We start from the raw sequence: 19,295 nt of genomic DNA, 5'->3' as shown, positions 1-19,295 counted from the left end.
AAAGTCTCCCCCCACCTGATATTAAAATGCTTCATTACAGCAAATTGCTGGTTGTTATTAATGTCATTATTGGTTGTTTGCGAAAGCACCCTTCCCCACCCCATAAGGAGATGCCCGGTGCGCGTTTCCTGGAATCTGTGTTCATTACGGTAGGAGAGTCTCTAGAGCAATGGAGATGTAAAGGTCTCGGTGGTTAACACAAAAGGAGAACTGCTTAAATTTGATTACCTTGTTTAATGAAGTGTCGCATTGATTTACAAGATGACGTGATGAATCACATTACTGGTCCTGTAAATCAGCGTATAAAAATGGACAAATGATTCCATAAAGTGATGCATTTATGAATTTGAGGTGGAGAGACTCGAACTCATTCTGATATTTCCCACATTAGAAAAAAAAAATTGCTATTTGGAGATCAACCCAGGAATTAAGCTTGATGATTGGCTCCTTGAAAACTTCCACGTTCTTCTATCACAGGGGCCTTGAATTCCATCTTGGCCTCCGTCGGCATCTTGCAGTGACTGGGAACTCTGCTTCCAGCCAGCCTCCCCCAACCAGCAGCTGCAAACACAGCTCCATCCTTACACGTGCAAGCCCAGCCCTCGGGCTCCTGCTGCTTCTGTGGGGAAGGCAGGGAATCACCGTGATGTCTGACAACTGGACAGAACTGCCAGGGCCACCGGCTACTCTTGTCTCAGGTTTGTTGTTTTTTTTTTTAATTAGCTCGGTGGAAGAGTATGAGTAACCCCTCAGATTACAGGGCAAATGCCCACGTCTGCTTGGAGCGAATTCAAATCTGTATTCACTGTGGGCTGCACTGGGGAAAAGCAAAGGCTTGGATGTGTAGAAAGAGCAGAACGAACGAGAAGTCCAGCGATGGTACCGGGACTGGGTGATGCTGCCTCTTATCGTGGGTGACGGACAGGAGCACTCGCCTTCTGTCTTCCTCTTCCAGGCCCACGCTGAGCCGCAGCTCGGAGTCACACGGGGACGACTAGGCCAGCAGGGTCTCCTGGGTCAGGACTGCCCCAGCAGCCTCTTTACCCAGCCCCTCGATTCCTGAAGCTCATTCTTCAGGGGTAGACTGGGATGCGTGACGGGGACTGATAATTCTCCAGTGGACCCAGGCTGGTAGCATCAAGGTGACAAGATCCACGCTAGCCACCCCCTCCTCGCCCCAGCTGATAGCAGGTGATTCACAGAGTTGGACCTTCTCCTTCCCAAGATGAAAGGAATGTTGCCCAGAGACGAAGGAAGGAAAATGGGAATCACTATTTGGGTCATCACTATTTGCCACAACCCACGTGAGCAGGAAGTGTTTGGTGGTTTTTTGTGTGATTAAAAAAAAATTATTGGAGTATAGTTGCTTGACCATATTGCATTAGTTTCTACTGTACAGCAGAGTGAATCAGCTGTAGCTATAAATATATTCCCCCTTTTCTGGTACTTTTCAAACCTCATTTTCTCTGAGTAAACTAGATCTATATTTACCAGGTAGAATGAAACGCACTGCAAGTTTGGGTTAGGGGCCTTGGTTTCATACACTAGCTCTACCATTCACAACTGTTTGATGTGGACTGATGACTAGTCTTCTCATCTATAGATGAGGGATACTGACACCAAACTTCCCAAGTTCACTATGAAGTTTAAATGAGATTAGGAGCTCCCAGAAGGCCTGATACAGCCAATTACTGAAGAAATGGCAATTCCTACCCACCCCTCCCCCTGCTTATTTCTCCCCTCTCTGCTTTCTCTCCTACTAGAATCTATATAGTTTTCTTCTCTTTTTTCACACACATACACACATACACACACTCATACAACCTATATTTTTTATGCATAGTGTTCCTCACACACTGAAAATTATTCTTTGTGAATTCTAATTAGGTATACTTTTAGTATATTTTGAGTGTGGCCTGTAGGAAAAGAGGGGGTACTTAAATTTAAGCCTCTAGGGAGATAGTTTGCAGAGCTCTTCACTTTGGTCGCAAAAGGTAAATATAAGCCTACAGATTCTGTCTTTCTGGATTTTCTCACCAAGCAAACAGATAACCTAAACCTTGGTTCCCTGGGGCCTAGATGGAGGGAAAAGAAGGAAGAATCTGAAGTCACTATGGTCTTTTAAATAGGATCAAAACCTACATTTTAAGCAGGGATTTGGGCATAAATTTGGTGGCATGAACCCATGGGAAAATTCAGTGTGAATAGATTTCAGGTTGAAAATCTGGTTATTCTGGCTATCTGAACGATAACAACAGTAAGAGAGGTTCAAGTTCCTTTTCAGGCTCTGTGGAGCCTGGCCCACACTGAAGCGTGGGGTGAAGTCGGACCACGGGGCACCACCCGCCCCGAGAGCGCCACCACCTGCTCACTCCTGCATCTCTGCTCTGGAGCCAAGCCTTTGCACAAGTTCATCACCACATCCACCAGGGAACTTGTTTTTGAAATAACAGGAAGCCTTGGTTTTTCTTTGATAGCTTTTAAGTAGCTATATGCCGAGGTCTTTACTGTGTAATCAAAAAACTAGGAAAATGTTCCCCCCAATTTATAAACCGTTCCTCAGTCTTGTGCCTAAGAGGAGACAGTTGATTCTGGCTGGAAGGAACTTACTGGGCCGGGACTGGGGGTGATCTGGGAACCCGGGCAGCAGTGTTGTCTATCCGGCCACACATCTGCCCGCTGCCCTGCACGCCTGCCAGCCCGAGCTCCCAGGACTGACACGCAGACCCGTGACTACCGCGTGTGGCCTTCACAGCCGTGCCAGGCGGTGGGCGGGGGTGCTGGAGCGCATGCCTGTGTGTGCAGAGTGCCAGGTGTGGCTGGCGGCAGAGAGGGCCCCGGGTCTGAACCTGAGCTTGCCGGCCACATCTGCACGTCGCAGCCTTGAGTGACAGGTGTACATGGATGCCGCATCGGCTGCCAATATGTTATGAGACCATGGTAACAATCGCTCATCTCCAGGGAGCGGTGCTGCCTCGTTCTTCAGTATCAGACATGAAAGAAATAATTTCAGGTGCCAGAAAAGGATCTCCGATAACAGAAAACATTTCAGCTTTCATGCACTGGAGTCTGCCCTGAAGCAACAGCTCTGATATGGTTTTCTTCAGTCTCCTTCTTCATGTTTGCAATTAATCCATGATTATCTGCAATCTTTTGGCCGATAGGGTGCTGGTAGAAAAGAAAGAATTGGTTTGTTTCTTTAAAAAACAGTGTCTTCTTATTTACTTGAATATTCTATATACACAGATAGTAGTGTCTTCTTATTTACTTGAACATCCTGTGTACAAACATAACAGTGTGATCTTATTTACTTGAATAGCCTATATACAAACATTTGCACAGTGCCTTACCATTTCCTTTCACACAGAGAACCTGCTTTTAGTTCACTTAATCCTTACAACAAACATGTGAGGTGAGGATCAGAAGATTATCTCTGCTCTGTAATGAATAACATTAAGCTCCATTCAAGGGGACTGCTGAACACACAACTATCCCTTGAAACTTTCCTGACACCCTTTTGATGAAATTTTCCTGCCACCAAACCTGTCGATTGAAACTGCTAAACAGAATGGGAGGCTAGCAGGAAATGACCGAGGTGTCTGAAGCTGCTTCCTGCGTTTTGATGAAGTTCTGTCCACAGAAACAAGGACAATGGTAGAAAGTGGAGTTCACGTCCTGCTCTGTTCTCCTCCAAGTTTTCTCTTTCTCTTAGAATCTGCTTTGTGTCTAAGAATCCATGGCAAACAGAAAGCAAATTTACACAAATGAAGCATTAGTTTTGGGTCACAATTCCCCACTTGGTAGGGTTTGAAATGTACAAATATTGTAAGTGCATAAGTATGCTTATTTATATATACATCATGGGCTTCCCAGGGGGCTCAGTGTTAAAGAATCTGCCTAGCAATGCAGAAACCACAGGAAACGTGAGTTCAATCCCTGGGTCAGGAAGATTGCCTAGAGGAGGAAATGGCAAACCACTCCAGTATTCTTGACTTCTATGGTCAGAAAAGCTTGGCAGGCTACAGTCCACGGGATCACAAACAGTTGGATGTGACTGAGAACTAACACCCCCAAAAGATGTCCTTTTTTATTATAGGAGACTAATATACAAAAGTAGGAAGTCAAGAAAAACCTGCAAATTTGGCCTTGGAATAGAGAATGAGGCAGGGCAAAGGCTAATAGAGTTTTGCCAAGAAAATGCAGTGGTCATAGCAAACACCCTCGTCCAACAACACAAGAGAAGACTCTGCACATGGACATCACCAGATGGTCAACACCGAAAGCAGATGATTATATTCTTTGAAGCCAAAGATTGAGAAGCTCTATACAGTCAGCAAAAACAAGACTGGGAGCTGACTGTGGCTCAGATCATGAACTCCTTATTGCCAAATTCAGGCTTAAGTTGAAGAAAGTGAGGAAAACCACTAGGCCATTCAGGTATGACCTAAATCAAATCCCTTATGATTATACAGTGGAAGTGAGAAATAGATTTAAGGGACTAGATCTGATAGAGTGCCTGATGAACTATGGATGGAGGTTCGTGACATTGTACAGGAGACAGGGATCAAGACCATCCCCAAGGAAAAGAAATGCAAAAAAGCAAAATGGCTGTCTGGGGAGGCCTTACAAAGAGCTGTGAAAAGAAGAGAAGCAAAAAGCAAAGGAGAAAAGGAAAGCTATATCCATTTGAATGCAGAGTTCCAAAGACTAACAAGGAGAAATAAGAAAGCCTTTCTCAGCAATCAATGCAAAGAAATAGAGGAAAACAACAGAATGGGAAAGACTAGAAATCTCTTCAAGAAAATTAGAGATACCAAGGGAACATTTATGCAAAGATGGGCTCAATAAAGGACAGAAATGGTGTGGACCTAACAGAAGCAGAAGATATTAAGAAGAGGTGGCAAGAATACACAGAAGAACTGTACAAAAATGATCTTCATGACCCAGATAATCATAATGCTGTGATCACTCACCTAGAGCCAGACATCCTGGAAAGTGAAGTCAGGTGGGCCTTAGGAAGCATCACTACAAACAAAGCTAGTGGAGATGATGGAATTCCAGTTGAGCTATTTCAAATCCTGAAAGATGATGCTGTGTAAGTGCTACACTCAATATGCCAGCAAATTTGGAAAACTCAGCAGTGGCCACAGGACTGGGAAAGGTCAGTTTTCATTCCAATCCCAAAGAAAGGCAATGCCAAAGAATGTTCAAACTACCGCACAACTGCACTCATCTCACACACTAGTAAAGTAATGCTCAAAATTCTCCAAGCCAGGCTTCAGCTGTACGTGAACCGTGAATTTCCAGATGTTCAAGCTGATTTTAGAAAAGGCAGAGGAACAAGAGATCAAATTGCGAACATCTACTGGATCATGGGAAAAGCAAGAGAGTTCCAGAAAAACATCCATTTATGCTTTATTGACTAGCCAAAGCCTTTGACTGTGTGGATCACAATAAACTGTGGAAAATTCTGAAAGAGATGGAAACACCAGACCACCTGCCTTGCCTCTTGAGAAACCTGTATGCAGGTCAGGAAGCAACAGTTAAAACTGGACATGGAACAACAGACTGGTTACAAATAGGAAAAGGAGTTCGTCAAGGCTGTATATTGTCACCCTGCTTATTTAACTTATATGCAGAGTACATCATGAGAAACACCAGGCTGGATGAAGCACAAGCTGGAATCAAGTTTGCCAGGAGAAATATCAATAACCTCAGATATGCAAATGACACCACCCTCATGGAAGAAAGTGAAGAAGAACTAAAGAGCCTCTTGATGAAAGTGAAAGACGAGAGTGAAAAAGTTGGCTTAAAGCTCAACATTCAGAAAACTAAGATCATGGTATCCGGTTCCATCACTTCACAGCAAATGGATGGGCAAACAGTGGAAATAGTGGTTGACTTTATTTTCTGGGGTTCCAAAATCACTGCAGATGGTCATTACAGCCATGAAATTAAAAGATGCTTACTCCTTGGAAGGAAAGTTATGACCCACCTAGACAGCATATTCAAAAGCAGAGACATTACTTTGTCAACAAAGGTCCGTCTAGCCAACACTATGGTTTTTCCAGTAGTCATGTATGGATGTGAGAGTTGGACTATAAAGAAAGCTGACTGCCAACGAATGGATGCTTTTGAACTGTGGTGCTGGAAAAGTCTCTTGAGAGTCCCTTGGACTACAAGGAGATCCAACCAGTCCATCCTAAAGGAGATCAGTCCTGGGTGTTCATTGAAAGGACTGATGCTGAAGCTGAAACTCTAACACTTTGGCCACGTGATGTGAAGAGCTGACTCATTTGAAAAGACCCTGATGCTGGGAAAGATTGAGGGTAGGAGGAGAAGGGGACAACAGAGGATGAGGTGGTTGGATGGCATCACCAACTCAGTGGACATGGGTTTGGGTGGACTCCGGGAGCTTATGATGGACAGGGAGGCCTGGCGTGCTGCAGCTCATGGGGTCGCAAAGAGTCAGACACGACTGAGAGACTTAACTGAAGTGAACTGAACTGAGCACCCATGTATGTACATATATTACACCTTCATTTTACCATGCCCTTGTCTTCCTTAATTAAAAATAAAAGCCTCAAACTGTGGTCGCAAAGAAACTCGGAGTCATTGCCCAGGAGCACCTTGGATTCCAGACATCCTGGAGTCTGCCACTACCCAGTGACCAGGTCAGTGATCAGGCCACTTCCAGGAAGCAGCTCGTAGCTCAGAGTCCCGTTGGCTTCAGCATCCCCAGGCCTGTGATAACAGCTCTCCTCCGGCACCCCCCAAGATCACAGGAGCTTGCAGTCCAGCAGAGAAGGATGCTGTGTGCCCTGTGGGTCCACACACTGGTGGACCGACCTCTGGGCCTTCCCAGGAAGAGGCAGCCAGAAGTTGGGAAGTGGGGGTGCAGTTATTTCAGGTGCCCGGGGAGCTGGCTACTGCACTTGGACAGTGGATGGGAAAGAAGTACAGCAGACTGGAATTCAGGAGGGTGAGGGAGGAGCTCAGATGAACTCAACCACTCTCCTAATGGCCAAACTTTATTCCAAACAGTAGAGTGGGCCTGTAACAAGTTTACAATTCTGGGGATTCTTACTTTGATGATGATTTATCAGTGGAAAGGTGGAGAACAGTGTGTGATGAATGGGGGTGAATACTACCCCCCACCGCCTGCACCTCCAGGCACAGAGGCCTGCGAAGCTGAGCGCACAAAACTGGTATTGCCTCAGGGTGCTCCTTGCAAGGCGTGTGACAATCTTTTTCATTAGGGCCATGGAGGAATGAGCTTAGCTGGCTCCTGAGAGAATGTCTTCAAGACTTGCTCCTAGCAGGACGAGGCCTGGTCCTTCGCCGCGAGGCTGGGCCGGTGAGACCGCACTTGGAGTGGGGGGTGGAAGTGGTCACATTGAGTAGCCTCCCCGCCGGCCCAGGAAGACAGGGGCTCTTCCTTCTGTGTGTTGTGAAACATTTTGTCAAGCTTGTTATAGTGCATTTATCCCAAGATCAATTCCAATTAGACCTCGTGGCCGGCACTTCTGCGGTTGTAATGAGCAGCCAGAGCTGGGCGGTTTTCACATCATGGGAGGCAGGACAGGACAAGGCCACTGTCAAGGACAAGGTCTAGGTCCTGTCGGGGTGGCCCCACAGCTGGTCTCTCAGAAGACGAGGTGCCCTTGCCGGGGTCCTGGAGCGGCCACCCCCTCCAACCCCTGACCCCGAGTTTCCTGCTTCTCCCTCCAGGCTGCTAAAGTGAAAACACGTGTACCCTCTTTTCTTCCTTCCTTTCTGCCTCCTCATCATTCCTTCCTGGGACTCTCACAATTACCTTCTCTTTAATTTTAAGCCAACTTTCATTCAGTCTTATCATTATTGGAGGGAGGAAGGACTTAGAACATTAATGAGTAGTTAATACAAATTACATAAAATTTAATTATCAGCACAATTGGTAACATTTCAAATCAGTTTTGCTTGGAAAAACCTTATGGCAGGAGATCAGTATGGGATGGTGAAGAAGAGCCGTCTGTTAGGGAGCAGCCTGCTCCAGGACCAGGAGAAACTGTCCTAGCTCCTCCGATTGCAAGCTGGGGACAGCGGCAGTGTTCCCCTTGTGGGGCCGGGGGACAGCTCAAAGCCACACCCACCAGGGCACTTGCAACACGCCCTGGGTGCTGGGAGGGCTCCATGGATGTTTGCTCCCATTATGTCAGATGCAGAGTCTTATAATCATTGCCCCCCCGAGAATGAGCAGCAGGAGCAGAGTGGACCAAACTCAGGTCAAGACTCAGATGGCGCCCCACCCCCATCTAAAGCTGGAGTCCACACCTAAGATTTTGTATATTGTGTGAGAAGACTGTGTATAGATTCAAAAGGTGATTATACCAAGTAAACACTTCCCTTGGAGGGGAAACATTTCTAATCCTAAATGGTACACTCTCCATAGTTTTAGATTTTTGCAACTTGACATCATGCTCCCTTCAGGTTGAGTAATATGGCACAAATCCAGTTTTGCACACTCGGCTGCTTTTATTTAATTAAAAGGAACAGAAACCATAAAGTGAAAGTGATCCTTTCTTTCTTTCTTTATTTCCTCTCACTGGAAACTTCCTCTCGCCAAGGTCCACTTGGGAAATTTCCATTAAGGAATTTTTTATGAAGTTATGAGAGACAAATTAGGTGATCTGAATACGTTAACACTGTGTCCGCCGCTTTGAAGATCACAGCACATGGCAGAAGTGATATGTGCTGTTTGCCTTGTGGGGGATGCAAAACTTCATTAGTTGAGATTTTGTAAAGCGTTTACAGATCCTTCATCAAGAGGCCTTTCTGGAAGAATGGGCATTGTGGTAGGAACCCTTGACTGCTGATAGACATGGATATTGAAACCACACTCTGGGTTAGTTTGTGCAGTGACACCACACCCCATAATATTTAGGAAAAGGGCAACAGAGCACGTGCTGTGAAAGTGAGTAGCATCACTCTGGGACCATTTGCAAACCCAGACTTGTTACCTCAGAGTAGCTCATTCAGACATAAATAGCACCAGACTGATTTTCAAGGTCGAAAGTACTGTTCATTTATTCATATTTGCCAGCGTGGCCACCCTGATCACTGCCGGCCACCGAGGGGCTTTCTTCTTTCTGAGAACCAGAAGCAGTAATGCAGTCTTTTGGTTAGGACTCCTTACCTCCATGAGTGTCTCCCTCCTGGTTGACAATCAGCCTGCCGCTACACAGACATTTACTGTTTCATGGATATTGGGACCCACTGTACTTAGAAGGGAGATGATTTCAGGAGAACACTTTCCTCCAGGATGTGTTAAACAAACAAGATTTTCTCCCCACATTGGGGTTGCTTAAAAATCCTAGCCTGGTATGCCTCCTTCATCTAAGTAGTGACGCTCCACGGTCAGCAGCTCTGGAGTGGACTGGCAGCTGGTGCCCTCCAGGCCAGGGCAAGGGACTTCTCTGCCCTCCTCATCTAGCAGAGCATGAAAGCGGCAGTCCACAGAAACACATGGGCCACACCCCCGGGTACCAGGATGAGACGGAGTGCCTGGTGGGAGCCCAGCCTTTGGTTTCTATGGCAACTATGGGAGCCATCGGCGTAGGAAGACCTCAGCACCCAGTTACTGCCCTCTCAGAGCCTCCACATTGCCAAAAACTACAGTCTTGGAGGAAGAGGCACTGTGTGCTGTCGGGCGGGGACCATGAACCAGAGACCAGGTCAGGAGTGGAGGCGGAAAAATCATCAGGATGTGTCATCTGCTGACCTGCCATGGGTGTCTATAAGACAGCTGGACAGAAGGACCAAATGACCTGAACACCCTAAAACATTCCAATGTAACTCATGAGAGAATCCAAGTGCAAACCAACCCTCTCCCCTGCTACATGCTAAGAGCGCATATGTAGATCACAAACTGCTTTGGAGGCTGTGTTGATGTGAGTCTCCCTTTTTCTTATCTTGGGGCTGTTGGTTTTCAGATCCCGCCCCAGCCCCTTGTGGAAGAGGCACCTTCTATTCCCACTCCATTCTGGCAGCTGGACGCCTCCTGGACACAGCTGGGTCCTGGTGCACTTGATTGGGCGACTCAAGGCAACACAAGGGCCGTGGCAAAAGCTGCAGAGACAGTCTTCAAATCTAGGGACAAAAGGCTGGAGGGCTTTCCCATTCTCACCTCCATTCTTCCTCTCCCCTTACCCTGCATCGACCCAGGGGGCTGAGGGGGTGCTTTCTGTGTTTCCTCCCCACCTCCCTCCTCGTGTGTCCACGCGCCTCCCTCCTGTCCAGTTTTATGTCACTGTCTCCCAGCTAACCAAGCAGTGATGCTTTTAAGGATGGGCTGATTTATGGAAGGAAATAAAAACAATCCAAAGGATAATAACAAACAGATTGGAGAGATGAAGGAATTATTAAACACCCAGCCCAGGCAGGGTTCTGTGCCATTATACACGGATCGCTCCCCTGTCTGAAAGTCACAAATGTTGGGGGCTCTTCTGCTTTCTCTTTCCCTCCCTCCTCTTTCTTTTTTTTTTCTTTATTGTTTTTCAAAACCAAGATGGAAAGAAAGTAATGCACAAAACAGAGCTTCGATGTATAGGTTTGTTCATGTTTTAGAGGGGAAAAAAAAAAAGCAACAAAAAACCCAGGGCATTGTGCGCTCGAGAAGGGCTCGGCGGCGGATCGGTGCGGGTTTATTATTCTGAGCGGCACTCCATCAAATGTGGCCCTACGAACAGACAGAATGCTGGGGAATCGTCCCGGGGGCTCTTTTTCTGTGTGTGAGTGGTATCCATCTGTCAGCTGTCAATGCCGGTGAGAGATATACAGGGCTGTCACTTCTCGTCAGCCAGCATTTGTGAAGTCTTTTGCAGCTGCTACACAGCACATACTGTCCTTATTGAAGGCCAGCGAGGAGTCGGAGATGATCGTGCTGGCCAGGGTGAGAGGCGGGAAAGAGATGTTGGGCTGTACTGGGACAACAGCATCAACTCATCCAAGACACAAGTACAAGCTGCGCTTGTTTCCCTGAAAACAACGACAACCAAAAAGGGGATCGCATTAAAAGAAAGCCTCCAGGCTCAGGGGGTCATGGGGCTCCACTTTGTCCCCAGGGGTCCTAGGCAGGTTGGGGCTCTTAGGGCCTGTGAAACCCATAACAGCGAACAAAATTTATACCCCAGTAAATGAATACATTCAACGTAGAGATGGGGATACACATTTTTTAAATCAGTGGGATATAAGTTTTTTATGGTTCCCCTAAATAAATTAAATTACTGCAAAGATTATACACATGCGTAAAAGTTTGCATAATGGAATGTACGTTTAATATGTGTTTGTAAAGCAAAAATGAGCATGGTGAGCCACGGACATGCCCACACTCTAATAATGCAGATGTTAAAAACTGGGTTAATTTTGATATGGAAACACTCTATTAATCATTACTCTGGTTTTCCATTGGACGTTTCAATATGTTTATTTATAGGGTGACTTCCGCTTAATTGAATTATTTTAAACGGATGGTGGTTCTGGTGTTGCAGTCCTTCATCTGCAGGAAGTTCTTTGTCCAACACCTGCCTTTAAAAGCAAAACTGCCTTTATGGACCCTTAATGCACTCACTGATACGCAGCTACAAATGAAATGGGGAATTTCAATGCACTCTCTTGTTTGATGCTCGTTTTAAGATACTGCGAAATTTAATTATATTTTGGTTTTATGTGGGTTTGGCAGGACTTGAGTTTAAAAAAAAAAAAGAAATCCAATATGCTTAAATTCTTATTTAAAAAAAGAAAAAGGAAAGGGATTTACCGGAAAAATGAAGAATTAATTGATAGGATAGAAGAGTCACTGAAACAGTGAAAAGAAGAAATGCAAATAGTCAGAGCTCGGAGTAGTTTGGAAAATCCTAGTGATGCTGATTCCCTGTTTAGAGGAGAGAAAGGTAAGCCTGTAGTCAGTGAAATAAGTGTATTGGCTCAAATATCTTGGGCTTAAAACCTGGGATGCAAAGGTTATATTCTTACCATGTCAAAACACACTCTTCCTGTGTCAGCTGGCCGATGGTGTGATTGAGGCGCTAGAAGAGCAATTGATGGATCACGCCTATTAAGGTCTTGGGTATGCTTCTAGGGGAACCAGCAGGGTAAAATTAAATTCAGACTTTCTGTCTTCAAAGAGGCTATAATCAAGTTTCGAAGCCCACATAAATATGGAAAAGTTGAATAAACCAACTACTTACAGAAGTGTTCATGTATAGGCCGAGAGAGAGTGATACAGTGCGATTTTTGCTTTACCTGAACGTAACCGAGGCAATAATCGTTCCGGTCAAAGAGGGAGGTCTACCCCTTCAGAGGGGAGACACAAAGAAGTGCTGCAACCAGCAGAAAGAGGAGGGCAAGGAGGAGAAGGAAGACAGGATGGCATTTCAGCGTCTCTTTGCTCCCTCTGGCTGCAGTAACAAATTACTATAAATGACAGGTTTAAGAAACCATGACTTTATTTTCTCTGGGGGCCAGAAGTTCTAGAACCAATGCACCTGCAAGGTTGGTTCCTTCCAAAAGTTTCTAGGGGAGGACCTTCTGCCTTGCCTTTTCTAGCTTCTGTAGGCCGCCTGCTTGCTTTGGCTCCGGGCCCCTCCCAGCGCAGGCCAGCAGCTCAGCCTCAATCTCTCTCTTACCTTGGCTTCTGCCTGTACAGCTCCTCCCTCAGCTTCCGCTCTCAGCCCCACTTCTCTGACTCTGACCCTCCTGCCTCCTTCTTATGAAGACCCTTGGGATTAATCATGACCATTTGGATCATTCAGGATAATCTTCCCATCTCAAGGTCTTTAATTCCCGACATCAGCAAAGCCCTTTCTGCCATGTGAAGTGAGATATAGCTTTCAAGGATGAGGACGCAGTGGTGTTTGCAGGGGACCAGCCAGCCACAGACAGCAAATATGATGGAGTAAAGCTTGGGGATTGCAGGCCAGAGCGCTATTGTGGACTCCAGGTTGGAAGCAGTTCACCTGGAGCTAATGGGTGGGAAGAAAAGTGAGTTCAGACAAGCACTGAGGAACACTGGGACCAAATTACAGAGACTGTCGGATTCCAGACACAGAATGTGGAGACTACTGGGGGGTGGATATGAGTTCAGCATGAGGAGATGTTTTCTAATAAAGGAAAGAAGGCAGGGATGGGAAGGAAGGAATGGGCTCTCTGATGCCAGAGATGTAGAGACAGACACGGATGACAGGAATGAGCAGAGTTTTAAGATACTCCCAGTTCTGAGAATCGAAGGTCCCGTTTCCACAAAACGGACTGCTCATGAGTAGGTTGGACTCAGAAGCAGGTGTTTTACAGGACTGGGAGAAATCTGCTGCTCTCTGCCTTAAACTCTTCAGAATGCTGAAATACATGATAAACAGTAACGTTGCACGTGTTCACATTGTGGTAAAGAATGGAAAACCAGAATCTTTTTTTTTTTTTTTTTAGATTTAGAAGGATCTGAGCACCCTTTGAAGCAGACTGAGAACTCTGGGTCTTCTCACTGTCAGTAAGCCTCAAACAAGGAGGATGCAGCAGTTAGTTAAAACTTCTGGTATTTCGGCTGTTACTCTGATCAGTTTTTCAAACGCAAAATGAGTCAAGAAAGAATTCAGAGAAAGGAATGAAGGCACCTGAGGGGCTGTTTGTGTCCTGTGCGTGTTATTGGTGATGCCTTCTGAACTGGGCTGTACACAGTATCAGCCCTCTGGTTTGCAGTCTGCATTACAGGAGCGCATGAAAGCCTTGCTCTGCAGGAATAAATCGTTCAGAGTGACCCTTGAAGATGCACTACTCTGGCCTCCATTCACAAAGGAAAATTGACGGGATGACAACAGATTGCCTTGTAAAAGTTATTCTATCCTGGGGGGCACGAAAGAAATGGACTTTGGTGGAGGTGGGGAGGAGTGGGGAGAGGTGAAGGCACCAGTTATCATGATTAAGACGCCCAGGAGGCAAGAGGATCTTTATAAACTTAGTTATTCTCCAGGATAGAAAGCGACAAGCCTGAAGTAAATTGGATCTAGAGAAGCCTGTTCACCAGGTAGAGAAGAGAGCATGCTTTGGACCAGAGAAGCAAGAGTTATGGCTTCTCTCTTACTATTTGAAGTCGCCAGATCATATAGTGTTTAAATGACTCATCACCACTTAACCCTGTTTTTATTTTCCTTTCTTCCCTTCCCTCCTTCCTTCTTCTTTTCTCCCTGCCCTTTATATTGTAGCTTCCTGGAGACAGACGTGCCCCTTAAATCACATCTCTTCTTGTGTCTCTGACGCTTATGTGTCCAACTTGCTAAGATTCAGGATGGACGCAGTAAACGGTAAGAGGTGGGTCTAGGAACACACGGGAGCCATCAGACGGGTCCCACAGGCAGGGGACTGTATTCTAAAACTTTTGAGTTTGGTGTCATTGATGTGCACACGATATCTAGATTCACTGGCATCTGGACGCTTACAATACATTGTGTGGAAAATATAAAGCGCTAAATGCTTTTGGCATACAATGGAACCAAATTTTAAAATTAGCAGAATATATAGAGTGAAGTAAGTCAGAAAGAGAAACACAAATATATTAATACTTATATGTAGCAGAAATAGAGACACAGATGTAGAGAACAAACATATGCACACCAAGGGAGGGAGAGTGGGATAAACCAGGAGACTGGCATTGACATACATACATTGCTATGTATAAAACACGACTAACGAGAACCTGCTGTACAGCACAGGGAACTCTACTCAGAGCTCTATAGTGCTCTATGGCCTTGATGAAATATCCCTTCTTTTTGGATTTCCTTGGACTGAAGAGACTTAGCACACACACAATATATATATATATGCGTGCTAAGTCGCTTCAGTGGTGTCCGACTCTTCGCGACCCCATGGACTGTAGCCCCCCAGGCTCTTGTCTCCTTGGGGTTCTACAGGCAAGAATACTGGAGTGGGTGCCATTCCCTTCCTGCACAGCCAATTCACTTTGCTGTACAGCAGAAACTAACAGTGTTATGCAGCTACACTCCAATAAAAATTTAAAATAAAATAAAATTAGCAAGACACATATTGTGGGTATTCTTTGATTCTGAGGGACTTTTAAGCATGAGAGGATACTCAGCAAGTTGCAAATCTTTAGCAGAAATAGTCATAAATTATGATGAGATAGATGCAAGCTTGGTTTGAAAAAAAAAAGGCAACAGAATGTGTTTTGTGTATTGACATTTTTATTAGCAAAATATAACTAAAGGAACAAAATTGACAGGGATAAAATTTTCCAACCAGCAGTGGTACAATTATAGCTTGGAGATCTTGTCAAACATCAGGATACCATTAAGAAGCAATCCCAGTCATCACACACCAAAGAAAACAAATTCACAAAAAAATACCTTGTCAGGGTAAATTCCTTTCTGCTCCAGATACCAAGCATCTAACAATTTTCTCCCCGGGAGAGGTAATAAAGTGAATACATTATAATAATAATAATAATTGCTATGGTTGTAAATTATTTCAGCTTTTTCCCAATTTCCAAATTTCCAGTTTTCCACAAGAAATCATAGGAGAGGACACAAAGAAGTCCAGTCAGGATTGATTGTTGCCTTTTCTGCTTCTCTTCTTCATGAGAATGCTTCTTTGGGGAGGGAGGGCAGAAAAGAACTGCCTCCATTATTTCTGCCTACATTCTGTGGCTTATCTCAATCCACCCTCTCCCCATGGCAGTGTGTGTGTGTGTGTGTGTGCGCACGTGTACAGATATTCTTACAAGGGTAAGAATGGGAAGGTTTTTTATTGTTACCTGGCCTTCTTGGGTTTCTTTTATGGTTCCATATTCTTAGGGTTGAAAAATGGAGAAATTTTTTATTAAGGCAATAGGAGCAGTATTAAGAGAGAGAGTGAAGATAGCTGAGCATCACCAAGTCAAAGATCAAGAGGAAGCTCAGAGGACCACTTAAGGGTCGGACACGGGGATCAAGTCTGATAGGGGCAGAAGCCAAAGGCATCCATTGCACTTCCAAGGTGATCCAGTCACCTTGCCTCGGGCTGTCAACTTTTACACGTTCTTGTCTTAACCTCATCTTCTCCTCTAGTGTTAGGATTCAATCGCTCTAGTCTGCTTCTAAAACATATCCTACTTATTTCCACCCAGAATCTTCCCTTTGGCAGCTTTGTTCTTTCTGGACCAGGAATAAGTTCTTCTTGCATTTTACCTCTCAGCCTCCACTTAGACTTCAGAAGGCTGTGCACCTTCTGCCATTCAGATCTCACCCAGTGTCAGCTCTGTGGTGGGACTTCACTTCTGTCCGAGATGGATTTATTTACAGAGACTGGATTTATCTTCCAACATGGAACAAAATAGTAACAATAAATTAGAGAATAGAAATATATATTTTAAACTGTTTTAAATAAGCTGGACACCAGGCAACAAAGGACAGAGATTCTTGAGAGACAGAAAACAAATGAACTGTACTCTCTGCATCCACAGCTTACTGACTAGAGAGGTTCCAGACCACAGTGCAGAGAGGAGGAACCTAGGAAGAACCAGCAAATACCCTAAGTTGAGGAGATAAGGTGAGATTCAGGAGAGAATACAACTGGCCCACAAAGCCAAGTTTCAGAGAAGAGGTCTGCAGAGGCTCCCCCTCAGTATTATCACAGTGCTGATTAGCACACGCAAGTGAAGAGATGAGCTGAGCTTGAGAGAAACCATCAGCAAGTATTAAAGAGATGGGTAAACTGAAGCTCAGCAAAAATTCAATATGTTTGTGCTTTGAATAGTATTATTAAGAAAATGAAGACAATTAACTGGACTGGATTTGCAAAACACAAATCTAACAAGAGACTTGTATCCAGACTATACAAAACAAAAGCCTAAAAAAAAATTCTCTGAAACAATGTGAAGGTAAGCAACTGAATCAAAAAAAAAAAAAAACACAAATGCTTTCTGTAAGCATTTTATTAAAGAAAACATATGAATGACCAATAAATACAAGATCAACATTGCAGTAGGGAAATGTGAATTAGAAATGCAATGTAATACCATTCCACACCTACTAGAATGGCTCTAGTGAGAAAAAAAAAAGACATACAATAAAAGTATTGGCAAGGATAGGGAGAAACAGGAATCCTCATACATTCCTTATAAGAAATACAGCTACATTGGAAAGCCATTTGGTGATTTCTCCAAACATTAAATATAAATCTCTGCTATGAGTCAGCAATTCCATTCAAGTATCTATTCAAGAAACGTGAAAACATACATCCACACAAAGACTTACACAGGCGTGATCTTAGCAGTTATGGACAGGAAAATAACTTAGTCATTTCTTGGAGCAGGGAACAAGGATTAACAACAGCAAATGGCCAAGAAGAATCCTGGCCGTTTGAAACATGAAAGATGAAAATATTCTACAATTGATTTATGAAAATGGTTTTACAACTTGGCATATTTACTAAAAATAATTGAGTTATACACTAGAAAAGGGGAACTACATAACATATTAAAAATATACATTAGAGGGAACAATATCATTACTCACACAGGACCAAGTGGAGTGTCTCTTCCTACACTCTTCACCACTGAGCCACTAAATACATATGAAAGGACAGCGTATCCTCAGAGAGGTCTGTCCTAATCATTCAGGCTAAAGAAGCTACTTGATCATTCTCTATCAATCCGCTAATTTGAATTCCCTGTTTAGTATCTCCTTACACCTGACGTTTTGACATTACCTGATCATTGTGTGTCTTCCACTTTTAGAATCAAGATTCCATGTAAGTAGAACATTCTCTGTCTTGTTCATCACTGTATCCTCAGAACAGTATCTGGAACCTTCTACAGTTCTGTAAATATTTTGCTGAATGGGTAAATGAAGAGGAACAAAGCATTAGGAAAAAGTAAGGACTGGGAGCAGAAAGTGGGAAGGAAGAGGAAAAGGTATGTTTTTAATGAACCAAACTGAAGATAGGATGGGAGTGTGCCTTGCCAGAGAAGAAGAAGGCTGGCAGGAAAGTCCTCCGGAAATCTCACCTAGTAAACACAGATCTTTGAATCTGTCTGACCGTTTTTATAGCTGCCTTTATGATGCTTTGGCAAAGAGAACTTGAGTACTGCTTTCCTGCAGCAGTACCAATTCTGACAATGGGGTTCTGAACTGCAAAGCCCAGGTCTCTACAGACCTGCTCCCTGCTGCAAGAAAGCCTACCTGCACACTTTTTCGCATCTGGCACCTGCCTTTTCTTTGCTTCGAAAGAGCAATGATTTCATTGCACCACAGCTTCAACAACCACCATCTAGGAAATTTTTATCTGCATGGGATACAGGTGCTGTGGTGATAAACACAACATGAATAAAATTAAAATATTACGAAGTGAATTAAGTCACAAGTAAATCTCTCAAGGGTTTATACAAATCTCATAAATAAGCAGTAGTTGAACAGAGGGCTGGGATTAATATATTTAAATTAATCTCAAACAGATACAACTCAGACTGTGTATAGGTAAGATAGTTCTGGATGACCTACTGTCAGAAAAGTGGAAAGAGGCAGGATGGGAGCAATTGCAGGGGTCAGTTGCTGTTGTTGCTGCAAATCTTAAAGACTATTTGATTTTTTTTCCTGTTTTATTGAGATGTAATTGACATAAACTGTATAGTTTTTAAGGTTGCAGCTTAATGATTTGACTGCCATATACGGATACTTTGTGAAATGATTACCACAGAAAGTTTAGTTGACATGCGTCACCTCATATAGATTTAAAAAAGAAATAAAGAAAAATAAATGATTTTTCCCTTGTGATGAGAACTCTTGGTATTTATTCTCTTAACAACTTTCCAATATATCATGTGTCACTTTAAAAATTTATTAATTAAAAAATGAGATACTATTGTACCAAATAATAAAAGAAAATCTCAAAGCATGTGAGTATTCTAAGTTCCTTGATATATGTCTCCCCAGTGTTCAGGCGCTCAGTCATTTTATACTCATAAAGACTGTTATAATCACATTGACATGCATGGTGAGCATTATTAAATTTTTAGAATTTAATAGACAAAAAGTAGGAGTTTCTAAAAATTCATGTTTTTGAGATCTAGCGAAGACAAACAATCTTACATGTCCATTCACCAGCTGATGTCTTGTTTTGGCTGTACCAGGTCTTGGTTGCGGCATGGGGAACATGGGATCTTAGTTCCACGACCAGGATGGAACCTGGGCCTCCTGTATTGGGAGCACGGAGTCGTAATCACTGGACCACCAGGGAAATCCTATCAATTGACGACTTTTTCTGTGAACTGT

The sequence above is a fragment of the Bos indicus genome, chromosome 24, assembly GCF_029378745.1.
Source record: "Bos indicus isolate NIAB-ARS_2022 breed Sahiwal x Tharparkar chromosome 24, NIAB-ARS_B.indTharparkar_mat_pri_1.0, whole genome shotgun sequence".
NCBI classification, from domain to species: Eukaryota; Metazoa; Chordata; class Mammalia; order Artiodactyla; family Bovidae; genus Bos; species Bos indicus.
The sequence above is the reverse complement of the archived record's forward strand: the minus strand, read 5'-3'. Positions refer to the sequence as shown.